At 40.8% G+C, this 17,710-nt stretch overlaps 1 protein-coding gene across 4 annotated transcripts in view; it reads left to right on the forward strand.

Moving 5' to 3' along the window:
• Positions 1-17,710, forward strand: part of TAOK3 (TAO kinase 3) — a 210,439-nt gene continuing 192,729 nt past the window's right edge. Inside the window, exon 1 of one of the 4 annotated variants that reach the window (XM_039472335.2) lies at positions 1-262. The gene's annotated coding sequence lies outside the window, so the exon portion shown is untranslated. Of the gene's footprint in view, positions 263-1,201; positions 12,517-17,710 lie in introns of those variants that run through there. The other 3 variants (XM_010342823.3, XM_074402172.1, XM_074402171.1) reach the window with 3 other exon arrangements.

Raw genomic sequence — 17,710 nt, forward strand, 5'->3', positions numbered from 1 at the left:
GCAGGAGCCGCACCTCGGACAGCAGCAGCCGCGGCGGCCGCGAGAGGGTCCGTGTGGCTCCGGGCGGCGGGGTCCCGCGTGGAGAGTGGGACGCGACGCGGGGACCTCCGGCAGAGGCTCTGCACGGCCGGATCCGGCACTCAGCGGCCGGACCTCGGGATCCGCCGGGGGACAAGCCGCAGGAGAGCGGCTCAGGAACAAGTGTGGGAGAGGAAGCGGCGGCGGCGGTGCGGGGCCCGGGGGTGGTGACGGCAGGTCTGAGGTGAGAGCGCCCGGGCGCGGGGCAGTGACAGCGGGAGCCGAGGCGGCGGGACCCTGGGCGGGGTGAGGGCGCGGGGGACCCGAGCGAGGGTAGTTCCGGGAGCGCGCTCGACAGTGCGGACTGCGGAGAGGGGACCCCGAGAGGGACCGAGAGTCCGGGTGAGGGACCGAGCCTGTGGGTCTGAGCGGAGGGGACTCGGAGCGAGTCCAAGGCTAAGAGTCTGAAGGGAGGGGTCCCCAAGAGGGGCCGGGACAGTGCGCGTGAGAGGAGGGGACCCGGGGAGGGGCTGGGGTATCGGGGTGAGGGGCGGATGCCTCAGGAGGCACTAGGATAGGGGAGTGAGGGGAGGGGTCCCCCTGAGGGTCCGGGCCAGCGGGGTGAGGGGAAGGGTCCCCGAGAGGGGCCGGCACTGAGAGTGGGCGATGGAGACCCCGAGAGGGGCTGGGAGAGTGCCCGGGGAGAAGAGACCCCCGGGTGAGGGGAGGGGACCCTGAGAGGAGCCGGGACCGAGGGTCTGAAAAGGGGACCGGTCAGGTGGAGAGGGCTTGGAACAGAGCGTGAGAGGACCCCGGGTAGCGCCAGGACAGCGGGGGGAGAAGAGGGGTCCCCGAGAGGGGCCGGGCTGGAACAGGGGAGCTGAGGGCAGGACGCCCGGAGAGCGGCTGGGACGGTGGGTGTCAGCAGCGGGACTCCGAGAGGGGACAGCACAGCGGGGTGACAGGGGGAGACCCCCAGAGGGCTCGGGACAGCGCGTGCGAGCGTGGGACCCCGAGAGGGGCTTTGAGCGTCGGGTGCAGGCGCGGACCCCCGAGGGAGGAGCGTTGCGCGCGGGGTGCGGGTCGGGCCCCCAGTTAGCACAGCGAGGGCCCGGCGTAAGGGTTCGAGCGCGCTGAGTTGCGGGAGCCCCCCACCCCCCGCCCCGAATGCCCGCGGTGGGGAGCCTGGGTCGCGGTAGCGGCGTCGGGCAAGTGGGAACCGGCGGCAGCGCCGATGAGTGGAGCGGGGACCTTCTCCCAGGGTCTGGCATCGGCGACCTCCGCAAGGTGGAGTGTGAGCCCCCAGGGCTCCCGGGGGGACTCTGGAGCTGGATTATGTAAGAAACATTTCTGAAGTGGAACGCACAGGCTGGAGGGGCTCGAGGGGCTGGTGGGGCTGGCAGCACGTCAAAGATCTTGGAATGATCTAGAGACCTGCGCAGCCTGACCTCTTCTCACTGGCCCACTGGCTTCCCATTCGTTCCTTAGAGTTTGATGTGGATGACTTGAAAGCGAGGGGCTTCATGAAAAGGTCGGGTGAAAAGCTGGAAGGGGCTTCTTCAAACCTCCCCGACTTCCCCCACTGCAAGAAGTTGAAAAGGACAAGGATCCTTTTGGAGACCCGTGTTTTAGATGAATGGGAATATTGCTTTGATAGACCCTTGTATTTTCCTGGACTACTGGTTTTTCATTTTAACTCGAGGAGCTAAGAAACTTTGTCAGATTTGGCAGCGTATCAGTATCAATGTTTACAATGTAGATTTAAAGGAACTATACTAGGTTTGGAATCCGGACTGTTTAACTTTGATCTGTTGGAGATAGTTGTAAGGTCAAACTAAATTTTCAAAAGAGGTTTTGGAGTCTTATAACTAAGAGTTCTTTCCAATTAGATTTCTTATCCTGAAAGCTACCAGGATGGAGCTTTAGGCATAATTCCAGGGCAAGTTAAGGAGAGATATAAACTCATTTAAACACTGTGTGTCCTGGTGGGAGGCAAGTGGGTGTTTCTTAAAAGTTTGAAACAAATAGTGGGAAGCAATAGGGGGCAGGAGTTGGGGCACAGGCGCCTAATCTGAGGGATGTGAAAATTAAACTAAAGATCAGGCAAGTCGTTCACAGTACTTAGCATATGCTAATACTTCCCTGCCTACCTTTCAAACTCAAATGTGCATGCTTTGTTACAGTTGTACCCAGCAGTTTCCTATTTGAATTTTTAAAACCTCCTTTTCGATGTTTATAGGTTGTGTCTCACCTCTTCCCTTGGACTTGTTTCTTTCTGATAGAACCAGGCATAGAAAATGATGGTTTTAGGAAGATAGTGGGTAATGTAATTAATATATAATGTCCGTTATTTAGATATCACCTTTGTTTCAGGTTTAGAATGTGTTTTATTAGAGGTCTTTTGCCAGTGTTTAATATGGGCAGTTTCAACTAAGAGGAATAAAGGAATGTTGTATAATTCCTAAAGATAGAATGTAGATGCCTTACACATAACTGCTATGTAAATCCAAGGCAAAAATTACTGAAGTAATTTTTTATCAGGGTGATAAGCAGAGGACATGCACTGTTTAGGGAGTTTATTTGGCATTACCTGATACAGAGCCGTTCTTATATGGCTTCAGAGAGTGTGAAGCATGATGTGGTTATGAAAATTCCACTAACTAGAAGTCGTCTCCTGAGAAATAGAAATTATACAGATGAGAGGAACAACAACAGAAAATACAAATTTAAAATGTGAGACACTATATTTTAGATGTATTAAGTGTAATTTTTTATATTAAAATTATTTTTCCAGAATGCTAGGTAAAATTCAAGTAAAAATAAGGTCAGTTAACTCAAAAGAAAGGGGCATATATTCATTTTGCAATGCATATGAAATGGTCTGTGGAAGGATTGAGAATCTCAATACCAATAACTTTACAAAGTAATAGAAATGTTTGAGCAGAGAAGCTTTCACCATACTTGTAAGCTCATTTCTGACTGGGACAAATGGTCATTTCTTAAGACAAAACATTAAATTTATTTCCTTATAAGAAAAGAAAGAGCTCTGATACTCCCCTAAATGGTTACTAAGGCAGTCATTTTAACCACATTATGTTATGGTATTGATCCAGAGACGTTAAAGAGAGATTCATTGCAGTAGAATTTTTAGTGATAGGAAAGGCCTATAATAACTTCATTCCCCGGGGGATTAGGAGAGTAGGGATTCTGTGAAATTTTTTTTCATTTGTTTCAAAAAATTAAAACTACATTACGAGAAACTAAAAATATGTGAAATTATGATACCTTTACTTGTTTATTTATTTATTTGAGACAGGGTGTAGCTCTGTCACCCAGGTTGGAGTGCAGTGGTGGGATCTCCTCTCACTGCATGCAGCCTCTGCCCTGCAGGATCAAATGATCCTCTTACCTCAACCTCCCTAGTAACTGGGACCACAGGTGCGTACCATCATGCCTGGCTTCTTTTTTCTTCTTGCTTTTTTTTTTTTTTTTTTTGTATTTTTAGTAGAGATGGAGTTTTACCACATTGCCCAGGCTGGTCTCAAACTCCCAAGCTCAAGCAATGCACCGGCCTCCACCTCCCAATGTGCTGGGATTACAGGCATAATAAGCCCACTGTGCCCAGCTCCTTTGTTCATTTAAACTGTTCATTTTCTATTTAAAAAAAAAAGAAGAAGAAGAAGAAGACATTAAGATGGAGCCTTACAGTTCCATATGAATGCTTATAACAAGCACACATTGCAAGTTCTTTTTGATTCTCAAACTGTTTCCAGTTTTTGTGTAGCAGGATGCAAATGATGCAAATACTGCGCAGTATATACAAGAACATATTTTACACTCTCCATACTACTGGAGTCATATACAGGCAAACCATTATAATCGTAGAGACTACCTTGGTTTCTAATTTGATGTAATGTTTAAGCCAACCCGAATAAACACTCTCATTGCTTGCCAGTATTCGTATTTGTTGATTTCAGTAGTATAGCGGAAGAAATGAAAACTGTTGGTACTTTTTTAAAAGATAGTCTTAGTTAAAAGACTCTTTTTAAAAACTAATTGTTCCCCTAGTTTTCATTTTCTTCCCCATGCCGCTGCCACCCCCTCCCTCACCAAAAAAAGAAGGGAGAGAGGGAGGGAGGATTTTGTGACTCTCCCAAAAAAGATGACTTTTCAGTTTGTCTTCAATGAGAGATTCCTGTCAATTAGAATGGATAGTTTTTGAATTTTTTTTTTACTTTTTCTTTTTTTTTTAATTTATATTTTTAATTTGTAGGATATTATAAGATTGTATATCTGCATAGGGAATTTAATTTGTGATAATTTAACTTTATCACCCATTTAATTGGTTGCTTTATTATTTGTAAGCTATATTAAAAGTTTTGTTTTACTGTTTCTTAGGCTCAGATAAGTAAAAGAAACATAAGTGATATTTATCTCCACCTATAATTATAGATTAGTTTTAGCGAATTTATGGGCCAAAATGTGATCCCCCTCATTTCCAAGCTATAAGCCCCAAATTAAAAAAAAAAAAAAAAAAAAAAAAAAAAAAAAAAAAACTATTTCAAATTTGTATGATAACTGGTAGAATGAAATTGATAAATTTTATTGTTCCAGACATATGTTGTTAAAGTTATCTGCTTTACAAATCAACTTAATATATTTTTTCCTGTCTGACTTGAGATTTGTTAGGGATATTGAAGTATATTTAAGATCTTTCTAAGTTATTTATACTTTGCAAATTAAAGGGCTACTTCCTTGGCAACTGAATGACTTAGGGGCCAATTTCTTTGTTTGTTATCAGGGGATTAGTCTCCTAACCATTTGTCACTGCCTCACAAATACACATTTCTAATCCCTTTGTGTGAGAAAAGGAAGATGGCTTGGAATAAACATTTTTGTTGTTGTTGTTGAGACAGAGTCTTACTCCCTTGCCCAGGCTGGAGTTCAGTGGCTCAGTCTCATTTACTACAATCTCCGCCTCTCTGATAGCTGGGATTACAGGCGCCCACCACCACGCCAAGCTAATTTTGGTAATTTTAGTAGAGATGGGGTTTCACCATGTTGGTTGGTCAGGTTGGTCTCGAACTCCTGGCCACAAGTGATTTGCCTACCTTGGCCTCTCAAAGTGCTGGGGCTACAGGCGTAAGACACTGTGCCTGGCCTGAAATAAACATTTTATACTTAGCAAAACCTAGTTCCATTAAATAAAAAGGTGTGATCTGAGTGACTTTAACTCCTAGCAGTAGGAATTTACATGCTGGAATCTAGTGTTCTGGGCCCTTTCACTTCACCTCTGGCCTCAGTGAAATGATAGTAAAATCAACCTCACATTGTATACTTTATATTAATGTTGTAGTCAGTTATCAGAGTACTCATTGAAAGGATCAATTTTACTTTCTTCTACTATTTGTAAGTGTCAACAAGAGAATCTTATTTCCAGTCAAATAGGGACTCTATGCAGTATATATTTATTTTTATGTCTTTCAGTTTCTAATGATACTGGCTTATGTCCATGGCAATCCAGGCTATGACAATTCAAATGTTTTATTTACCCATTATAATAGATGGCACTAATAAAGACAGAATGCTTTCTTACATACACTAATAATTAGTCTTGGCAGTAGACACACTAAACAGAATCATAGTTCATGGCCAATTTTCTTTTTAAATTATTATTTGTTTATTTATTGAGATGTAGTCTCACTCTGTTGCCCAGGCTGGAGTGCAGTGGCAGGATCTCGGCTCACTGTAACCTCCGCCTCCTGGGTTCAAGCGATTCTCCTGCCTCAGCCTGCCGAGTAGCTGGGATTACAGGCGCCCACCACCACACTCAGCTAATTTTTGTTTTTTGGTTTTTGTTTTTTGTTTTTTAAGATGGGGTTTCACCAAGATGGCCAGGCTGGTCTTGAACTCCTGACCTTAGGTGATCCACCCACCTCGGCCTCCCACAGTGCTAGGATTACAGGGGTGAGCCACCGCGCCCGGCCTAATTTTTGTATTTTTAATAGAGACAGGCTTTCTCCATTTTGGCCAGGCTGGTCTTGAACTCCTGACCTCAGGTGATCCTCCCGCCTTGGCCTCCCCAAAGTGCTGGGATTACAGATGCAAGTCACTGCATCCAGCCCATGGCAAACTTCTATTCTGTTCTGAACATTAGCTTTTAGTTTCTGAAGGGTTCGTATGTGTAAATACATGAATAGTTTCAAAAACCACATACATACAGTTTTTATGACCTAGGCCAAGATTTAATAGCATAGATTTAAAATTATAATAATATGCCTCCATTGTCTCTTGGCAAAATTCTCTAATGTTGTTTTATACCAGTTTTCTGTTTACATATGTTATTTACTAGCTTTTGAGGACAGAGATGGGTTTTATTCATCTCTGCATTCCCCATGCTAAGTATAGTATGAAGCACAGAGTGTGAAGTATGCTCAATAAATAAGAATTGAGTGAATTAATTGATGATCAGCAAACTAATAGATTGTATTTATGTCCACAGTTTGTTTCTTATCCTCATTGAGGGCGTAAAAAAAATTACATATATGTGTATGTATATATATATATATATATATATATATATATATATATATCTCAAAAAGGTATTAAAGAGACAATGGGCACACCTATAATCCCAGCACTTTGGGAGGCTGATATAGGAGTATTGCTTAAACCCAGGAGTTCAAGAGCAGCCTGGGCAACACAGTGAAACCCCACATCTCTACAAAAAAATACAAAAATTAGCCGGGCATGGTGTTGCATGCCTCTAATCCCAGCTCTTCAGGAGGCTGGGGTGGGAGGATCACTTGAGCCTGGGAGATGGAGGTTATATAAGCCATGATCATGCTACTGCATTCCAGCCTGGGTGACAGAACAAAACCCTGTCTAAAAATAAAAAAAAAAATTAAAAAGAGACTGATTCCTTTGGAACATAAGAATAAATGTTAGCATTATTCATCTGTTACATAAAAAAACATCAGGAGGGAGGGCCTTAGACTGGGAAGGATCTAGGCACCTATTCTGGCTCCATTACTATGTCTGCCGCCTGACCCTAGGCAGTTACTTAAGTCTTGATTAAAGCTCTCAGTTCTCTCAACTGTAAAATAAGAATCCAGACCTCTCAGGATCTGTGAAAGGAATAAATGAAGTGATTTTTTTAAAGTGCCAAGCACAGTGACATATAGGAAGTACTTAATGGTAGCTGTTTATTATTTTTTGAAATAGAGTCTTGCTCTGTAACCCAGGCTGAAGTGCAGTAGTGAGATCTTGGCTCACTGCAACTTCTGCCTCCTGAGTTCAAACAATTCTCCTGCCTCAGCTCTTGGAGTAGCTGGGATTACAGGCATGCGCCACCATGCCTGGTTTGTTTTTGTGTTTTTAATAGAGATGGGGTTTCACTATGTTGGCCAGACTGGTCTTGAACTCCTGACCTCGTCATCTGCCCACCTAGGCCTCCCAAAGTGCTGGGATTACAGGCATGAGCCACCACACCCAGCCCACTGTTACTCTCTTATTCTCCCTAAAGTATGGCTCTGATTTTGAAACTGACATGTTCAAAACGGTTAGTAATTCCCCATGGCCTACCAAACCCAGTACAGATTTATAAACCTGTTTTTAGGCCCTACTGGCCTGTTTCTGTTTCTCTTTCTGTGTCTCTCATGCACACACACACACACACACACACACACACACACACACACACACACTGCCCTGATCAGACTGGCCTTCTGACTAGCCAAGTGCTTACTGATGTGCCACATTCAGGTTTTTGTTCCATTTCTTTCACCTAGTATGCCTTCTGTTCCTCATTGTCCAGAACTGCCTCTAATGCCATCTTTCATCAGTCCGTCTCTCATTTTCCTCCTTGCTACTCTCTCCTTTGAATACCCTAAATACTTGATTTGTGCTTTTTATTATATGATATTCTCTCTAATATTACATTACGGGATTTGTACTTGTCTAATCCATCTTGGATGTCCATATTCTTAAAATGGCAGTATCTAGTGTCTTGCAACTAGTATCTTAATTGTTGAACTGTATGAAATTTAAATACTTACTTTAGGTTCAAAATATTTACATATGATTATACATATAATTTTTTGTGCAATTATAAGATACTATTCCTGCCCATGAAGATAATATGGATTCCTAAGAGAAGAATTCACTTGTGACCCTGGCAGTTGGTAAATTTGATGCCAGTGGTAGCAAGAATATGGAAACTTGTATGTTCATTTTTAACATTGATAATATTCTCTAAAGCGGCCTTTGACTCAGTGTTAAGGATTTGTTATTTTATTTCCTTAAGTGATATTTTTATCAGATTGGTATTTGAAAGTTTGTTTTTCAGTCTCTTTCTTTCTTTCTTTCTTTCTTTCTTGAGTCAGAGGCTTGCTCTGTTGCCCAGGCTGGAGTACAGTGGTACGATCCTGGCTCACTGCAACGTCTGCTTTCTTGGTTCAAGCAATTCTCTTGCCTCAGCCCCCCAATTAGCTGGGACTACAGGAGCATGCCACCACACCTTGCTAGTTTTTTTGTGTTTTTAATAGAGATGGGTTTTTTTCGTCTTAGCTAGGCTGGTCTCGAACTCCTGACTTCAGGTGATCCATCTGCCTTGACGTTCCAAAGTGCTGGGATTACAGGCATGAGCCACTGGGCACCTGGCCTGTTTTCCTTTCTCTAGCTGTTAGCAACAATTGAAATAAGACCGTCATTCACAACAGAAGGTGGTTGTTTACTTGAGTCAGAGGTACAGCCTGGGAGAGAGAGGCTTAACAGTCTGGTCTTCCAAAGCAATTTTTCTTACTGTGTGATGTAGGCAATTTGTGACCGTGAACAAATAAACGTATTGTTCCATCTTTCCTACTGTATTCTTCTCCATAGCACTTACCACCTTCTCACATGCCAAATATTTTGCTTGTTTGTCTTACATCCCTGCATGCAAACTTGTACATCCCATAGCCCGCAGGCTGCATGCCGCCCAGGTTGGCTTTGAATGGGGCACAACACAAATTCGTAAACGTTATTAAAATATTATGAGATTTATGCACAGACCTTTTTTAAAAAAAATTATTTTATTTTTAGCCCATTAGCTATTGTTAGTATTACTGTATTTTATGTGTGGCCCAAGACAATCCTTCGTCTTCCAGTGTGGCCCAGAGAAGCCAAAAGATTGACCGCCCCTAAGTTTTAGGGTCTATGAAAGCAAGTTTTGTTTTATTAATTGCTATATTCCCAACTCATAGAACAGTGCCTGGCAGTTAGTAGTTGCTCAATAAATATTTCTTGGCTGACTAAATAGAGAAATTTGACTTTGAGAGTTTCTCTGATTTGATGGCTAAAAAGATTTCATTATTTCAAAAATAAGGTAGTCTTCAGACTGCTTTCCGCAGTGGCTGGACTAATTTACATTCATTCCCACTATCAGTGCATAAGCGGTCCCCTTTCTCTGAAGCCTGACCAGTGTTTGTTTTTGTTGTTGTTGTTGTTGTTGTTGTTGTTGTTGTTGTTTTAATTTTTAACATATATATATATTTTTTGAGACAGAGTTTCGCTCTTGTTGCTCAGGCTGGAGTGCAATGGCATGATCTTGGCTCACTGCAACCTCTGCCTCCTGGGTTCAAGCAATTCTCCTCCCTCAGCCTCCTGAGTAGCTGGGATTCCAGGCATGCACAACCACACCCAGCTAATTTTGTATTTTTAGTAGAGACAGGGTTTCTCCATGTTGGTCAGGCTGGTCTTGAACTCCCGACCTCAGGTAATCTGCCTGCCTCGGCCTCCCAAAGTACTGGGATTACAGGCATGAGCCACTGCACCCAGCTAATTTTTTATTTTTTATCAGTAGTTTGAAAAACTACCTTTTGGGTACTATGCTCACTACCTGGGTGATGGGAACCATACCCCAAACCTCGACATCATGCAATATTCCCATGTCACAATCCTGTATATATACCCTCTGTATCTAAAATACAAGTTGAAATTTTAAAAATAATAATAAAGAAATAAAATCCCACCTGGGCGCCATGGCTCACAGCTGTAATCCCACCACTTTGGGAGGCTGGGGCAGGTGAGTCACTCAAGGTCATTAGTTCAAGACCAGCCTGGCCAACATGGTGAAAATGCATCTCTACTAAAAATACAAAAATAGGCTGGGCATGGTGATGCACACCTGTAATCTCAGCTACTTGGAGGCTGAGGAACAAGAAAGGCTTGAACGGGGGAGGCAGAGGTTGCAGTGAGCCAAGATCCCGCCACTGCACTCCAGCCTGGGTGACAGAGTGAGACTCTGTCTCAAAAAAAAAAAAAAATTCATCTGTACATTCTATTCTCAGGGTCTTACATTTTTCTTGGAGCAGCCTTGAATTTACTATATTTGTATTTCATTAAATACAAATGGAAGCCATTCCTACCACCACACCATACATGCAAGATGACTATCTCATTCTGGCTAAAACCTAAGAAAACTCTGTTCACTGTAACAAAGTCTAATGGAAACATGACGACATGGCTCTTAGGCATTAAAGTCTAATAAGACCAAAATAATAATAAAATTCAGTATGGGGGCATTATTCCTTGAAAAACAACTTCACTTGTTTTGCTTAGATGCTGATATTGACCCTGAAAATTGGTCAAATCAAGCTTCTGATGTTAATTTGGGGTTGTTATCAGTATTCTGCATGTACAATTAATTGGGTTTGAAATGTGCTTTAAGCCTGAATTAAAATAACTTAGTCACTGATGATTCATAGTGAGAAGTTTTTCCTTTTCCCTGCTGGAACATAGGCTTTTACCTCCAACGTGGCCTTTTTAAAACAATTAAAACATAAAAAGCCCTACTTCTATGTGACAGTTTCTGGAAAAGTTCTGTTTAGGTTTAAAGTGATGACCACTTATTACAATGCTGCTTAGTAGCTACACTAACTACAATTGAGTTTCCAAATTTCCATACAAATTTCTTCAGTCTCTGCCTTGATGAAAGTTTCCTTATTGTATGTGAAATCCTCAACAGTTTACTAACTAGTATATGAATGACCACAGGGACTTTATTTTGTTCATTATTGTATTCCTAGTGCCTAGAACAGTGCCCTGCACAGAGAAGCCAATTAGTATTTGTTGAGTGAAATCACACACTTTTTTTTTTTTTTTTTTTTTTTGAGACAGAGTCTCGCTTTGTCGCCCAGGCTGGTGTGCAGTGGTGCGATCTCGGCTCACTGCAACCACCACCTCCCAGGTTCAAGCGATTCTCCTGCCTCAGCCTCCAGAGTAGCTGAGACTACAGGCATCCACTGCCACACCCAGCTAATTTTTGTATTTTTATTAGAGATGGTGTTTCACCGTGTTGGCCAGACTGGTCTCGAACTCCTGACCTCAGATGATCCACCTGCCTCGGCCTCCCAAAGTGCTGGGATTACAGGTGTTGAGCCACTGCACCTGGCCACATAGATTCTTAATAATATTTTTCTAAGAAGAAAAATATTGGAAGTATTAAAATAAATTTTATCCAGGTTTTTTGAATTAGGTAGTCATCAATTCACAATCAGCCTAGTTTGGGTGTCTCTCAATATTAGCCCAAGGTCGTTCTCTCCTAATAGTTCCTAGCATTGATTGTGCCAATCTTAAATCTCCTTTAGTGGATCTCTTACAAAAGGAAGGGTAAATTGCCACCACCCATAGGCACTTGCACCTGTGGGAACCAATGGGCGTTGTAACAGGAAATACTTCAGCTTGCAATACTGATAGTAACGTGTGGCACTAAGGTCACGCTGTTTTTATCTGCAGTTCCTTTTTAGTATTGTACAAAGTTTCTTGGAGATTTTTGATATATAAGTTTAAAAGAGAATTAACTTTCAATTTGAAAATTAAAACGGGAATGGTTGCCTTTTCTTCATTACCAAGGAAATGGTGAGTTGTCCTGTGAGTAAGTTGGTTCTTTTCTTTCTAATACTGTGTTCCATAAAACCTTACTCTGGCATGCAGAAAGGGAGAGTGGAGGGTACATAAGTGTAAAATAATTAAAACTTAAGCTGATGTAATTATCAATCGTAGTAACTACTTCTGATATCTGCTTCATACCATAACCGTGAGCATTGATAGAATTTCGTAGATTTTTATATAAGATTAGCTTGAGTAAGTTTTCCTCTTTTGTAGGTACTTGGGGGGGAAATTCTGGAAAAATTTTTAGAGAGTTCTTTCTAAAATGTCGAAATGCAAAGCTGTATAAATTGCTGTTGACGTTAGCTGTCTGACCAGGAAGTACTCTCTTTTAGCCTCACTTATAAAACTAAGTGTCTGTAATAACTTCCTTTCTCGGGATGAAGGTGCTGATAGCCTGGGGTGTTCTTATAACTTGAGTTCAGTTTTATCCTTCCTGTGAGTAAGAGGCAGTTTTTAAAATGAAGCCATCTCTGGAGAAAGCGTATTGATTGCTGTAGCTAAATACAGAATTTTTAAAGTCTTTAGTATGTTGAACTGGAAATATAGGACATGCATTTGAGATCTACTGTGAGTAAGCATCATTGGTATTTTATTTTACATTTAAGGTTTTATTATAAATATGGTTTGTGTCTAAACATTGTTTAAAAAATGAGTAAACTCTGTTGAATTTCATGTGAAATATTTATGGCCTTAGCTCAAAGTCCAGCTGAGAGTAATCAACCTCAAAAGTCATTGGATTCATATGCTCTATTTAATTTCATTTGTAGTTTGTTATTCTACAAATAAGAGTGGCAATTTTTCAAAAACAAATTTATTTTTTTTCTTCTCCTGGATAAGTAAGGTAAATGCTGAGCATCAAATAAAATATCAAAATTTTGTCAGAAGAGTCTTTTAAACAAAAAACTTGAATTATACTAAAGGTCATCTCAAATGGATACAGTTTTTGCTAATGGATATTATTACTTTAAAAAAAATTTCAGAATCAAGCTACGGCACACTGTTCATCCTAGAGATCTTTAAAAGTAACAAGTCTGCCTCCTGTTTTTCTGCATTCACAGAAAGGGAAAATAGTATAGAAAGAGCATTTTCTTGAAGGTAATACCAAATTTAGAGACAGAAAAATCAGATTGGTCACATTTATTTTGTTTTGTAACTTTTTAAATAAATTTAATACATAGGGTTAGCTACTTAGTAAAGCATAAAAATAAAACATTTAGCCATTAGGTTATTAACAATTTATATGACTGCTGTAGTCCATAAAATGAATTTAGATAAAGTAGGAAAATAGATACTTTTTGTTTGACGTCTCATCGTTTGTATGTTAAAAAGTTAATGCAAAACATGTTATAAAATCAGGAAAGCTACCTCAATAATTTCTTTACCAACTTCACTAGGCTCTTGGAATGAGGTTTAAATTAAATGCATAGGCTAACATGTGACTGTAATATCCAAAATCATAAAACTGTGTATGTTAAATGTGTAAATTAAGTCTTATAATTATCCGTAGGATGAGTTTTCATTTAAGAAGCATCGCAGTGGATATTACTGGGTGCGGAAGGGCTGTTTTTTCTAATATATGAAAAAGGAAATTTTAAGTGTCAAATATCTTTAAAATGTGATGTCATACATCATGTGCTTTTTCCTTAAGATTTATGAATGTTTAAAACCTAAAAGTACAAATTTCAACTTTCATAGAGAGGCCTTCTATGATTGTCTGAATGTTATATTAGCAGTCCAGAAATATCCCAGTCATAGCTTGGATGGGGGTGAAGCAGAGGAAGTGGGTGGTACTTCATGATGACAGATTATTGCAGATTATATGGCTGCTTTCCAAAATGACACTGTTGAAGGGAAAAGTAGAAGTTACAAACTGCGTCCTATTAATTTGTACGTGTTTATTTAACCAGTTATAACTATTTGCTTGTTTTATACACAGATGATAAGTTTTAAACTCCTGACTTACTTAATATGTGCTTAATCTTCTATAGTTTATTGTGATCATATTCCTTATCTGTGGTCTGCAAAGATCACACTGACCCTTTTGTAGAAAGCCACGTGTTAGCAGAAAAAAGATGGGGGAAGGATGACAGAATTTAAAACTACAACTGCTTTATTTTCTAGTTAAAAATAGTTCTGAGTTAAAATGTAAGGATGTCCCATCTCATTTAGATAATTTATAAAATACAGCATACTAATACAAGTAATCATATCTTACGAAAAAGTTGATAGTTCTAGATTGTTCTGGTTTAGCTTGAAATTGAGATTCTTACTGTTGCAACATAAAAGGAAGCTTTGTGAAGGAAATATGACATCTTTGCCCAGATGCATAAGGAGAGAATTACAGTGGGGAGTTATTTTTAGAAGTATCTTATGAATACATTTTATGTACTGAGTACATTTTTTTAAAAGGTTAGTTTCACTGGTAGGAGTTACGCAAGTTGCTCGGGTCGCTGAATATTCTATTAAGAAATCATTTTGATGTCACCAACCAACCTAGTTAGTCTTAAACTGACTAATCTAAGTAGTAGCATATTTATTTAATTAGAGGCCGAGTCTCACTCTGTCACCCAGGTTGGAGTGCAGTGGCACAATCATAGCTCACTGAAGCCTTGAACTCCTGACCTCAAGTGATGCTCCTGCCTCAACCTCCCCAGTAGCTGGAACTACCGGCATGTGCCACCATGCCTGGCTAAAAAGTTTTCTTTTATTGTAAAGAGGGAGTCTTGCTGTGTTGCCTAGGCTGGTCTCAATTCTGGCCTCAAGCGATCCTCCTGTCTCAGCCTCCCAAAGCTCTGGGATTACAGATGTGAGCCACCGCACATTGCTATAGCATTTTTTAAAATGTGACCAAATTGAGGCTGGGCATGATGGTTTATACCTGTAATCCCAGCACTTTGGGAAGCCAAGCTGAGAGTATCGCTTGAGGCCAGGAGTGTGAGTACACCCTGGCCAACATGGGTAAACCCCATCTCTACTAAAAATACAAAAATTAGCTGGACGTGGTGGTATAAGCCTGTAATCCCAGTTACTCGAGGCTGAGTCACAAGGATCACTTGAACCTGGGAGGTGAAGGTTGCAATGAGCCTAGATCACGCCACTGTACTCCAACCTGGGTGACAGAGCAAGACTCCATCTCTAAAAAAAAGAGTGACCAAATTGAGAAGACAGTGAGATCCTGTTAATACCATCAAATAGTAATGTAAGTTACCCTACTAAAAGAGGGGAAGGGACAGTTAAATTCCTACTGCATTGAAGTGTCCCATTCTCCTTCAGGAATAGAATGCCAGGTTTTCAGTTCAAGGAAAGGTTGGAAGTGAGTCAAGGAATCTATCATTTGTATCACACAATTCTTAGAACTGATGCTCCTCCCTAACTCCTTTAAACAATCAGCAGCATGTCCAGGTTTCTTATATTTCTTTCGGTTTCTGTCACATAGGTTTGGGATTGGCAGTATAGATTTAGAGTGTGGCAGATAAACATGTCTGCCACCTATTAGCTTTGTGACTTTGCACAAATCCCTTAACCTCCCCAAAACCTCAGTTTATTCTTCTGTGAAATGGATATGATTATGGTACATACCTCAAAGGATTATTGTGAGGATTAAATGAAATAATTTATGAAATGCACAATTGTGGCCACATATTGTAAAGGAAGAGCTCAGTGTGTGAGAATAGTTATGCTTATTTTTACCATTTTTGGATATTTCATTTCTCATTCACAGCTTCAGAAAATGATCATGGAAATATATAATAACACATGGCATTCTGTGTCGATAATAAAATCAGTGTTATGATAACAGAGTATTTAGAAAGTACCAGGGAACACAAGGATGAAATCCACCGATCTTATTTATACCCTTCCTCTTACCACATTGTGTACCACCCATTCTAAGGGGATGGGAAGAAGGAAGCAGGGACTGACCGTAGATTTAATAATTATTCATCAAAATGATTAAATAATCTGACAAATTTCACTTTAGTAAAATTTTTCATTTCATTTCAATTGAGATGATTTCCTTCCAATTGAATAGAACAACTCAGGAATAACGTGGTGAACTGTTCATTTCTTAAAATTTTATTTTCTCGGCTGGGTGCTTTGGCTCATGCCTGTAATTCCAGTGCTTTGGGAGGCCGTCAGGAGTTCAAAACAATCATCAGGTCAGAGTTCGAAACAATCCTGGCCAAACATAGTGAAACCATGTCTCTACTGGAAAAAAAACAAAAAAAATCAGCTAGGCATGGTGGCAGGGTCCTGTAATCCCAGTTACTCCGGAGGCTAAGGCAGGAGAATTGCTTGAACCTGGGAAGTGGAGATTGCAGTGAGCTGAGATCATGCCATTGCACTCCAGCCTGAGGGACACAGCAAGACTCCATCTAAAAAAAAAAATTATTTTCTCAGTAGAGTGTGTTTGTTTTATCCTGAGTGCACTACACAGATAAAGTTAGGACTATGTCTTAAGATTTTAGATCAGCTAAAAAATTTTTTTTGTTTTGGTGACAATAGAATATAGATATTTACGTGTGTATTTGAATACAATAGTCACCTCTTATCCTCAGTCTTGTTTTCTGTGATTTTAGTTACCCATGGTGAAGTGTAGTCTGAAAATAGTAAAGTGGAAAATTGCAGAAATTAAACCATTCATGTGTTTTGTTTTATTTTATTTATTTTGAGACAGAATCTCACTTTGTCACCTAGGCTGGAGTGCAGTGGTGTGATCGTAGCTCACTGCAAACTCAAACTCCTAGACTCAAGGGACCCTCCTGCCTTAGCCTCCTAGATAGCTAATTAAAAAAAAACACACACATTGTAGAGGCAGGATGTATTAATCCATTTTCATGCTGCTAATAAAGACATTTTCAAGACTGGGTAATTTATACAGGAAAAGGGTTTAATGCACTCACAGTTCCACATGGCTGGCGAGGCCTCACAATCATTGGTGGAAGGCAAGGAGAAGCAAGTCACATCTTACATGGATGGCAGCAGGCAAAAAAGAGAGCTTGTGCAGGGAAACTCCTCCTAATAAAACCATCAGATCTCATGAGAGTTATTCACTATCACAAGAACCTCACAGGAAAGACCCGCCCCCATGATTCACTTACCTTCCACCAGGTTCTTCCCACAACATGTGGGAATTGTGGGAGGTACAATTCAAGATGAGATTTGGGTGGGGACACAGCCAAACTATCTCACAGGGTCTTGTTATGTTGCCCAGGCTGGCCTCAAGTGATCCTCTGGCCTTGGCCTCCCAAAGTGCTGGGATTACAGGCATGAGCCACTGTTCCTGACCTCATTCATGAGTTTTATATTGCTTACCCTTCTGAGTAGTGTGATGAACTCTGCTGATCTACTCCTTCTATCCAGGGAAATGAATTATCCCTTTGTCCAGCCTATCCACGTTTTAGATGCTACCTGCCTGTTAGTCACTTAGTAGCCGGCTGTCTTGGTTATCAGATTGGCTGTTTTAGTACCCCAGTGCCTGTGTTCAGGTAACCCTGATTTTACTTAATAATGCCTCCAAAGTGCAAGAGTATTGTGCCTAATTTATAAATTAAGCTTCATTGTAGGTATGTATATATAGGAAAGGAAATATATAGAGAGTTCTGTACTATCTATGGTTTCATACATTCACTGAGTGTCCTAGAACATATTCCCCACACATAAGGGGCAACTACTCTATAAAGAATGTTTTCTGTTCTGTTTTCTGAGACTCTAGGGTTCATATCTTATAGTGGGTCAGTTAACTTTGTTGATGTGTTGAAAA

This window comes from Saimiri boliviensis, chromosome 7 (assembly GCF_048565385.1).
Source record: "Saimiri boliviensis isolate mSaiBol1 chromosome 7, mSaiBol1.pri, whole genome shotgun sequence".
NCBI classification, from domain to species: Eukaryota; Metazoa; Chordata; class Mammalia; order Primates; family Cebidae; genus Saimiri; species Saimiri boliviensis.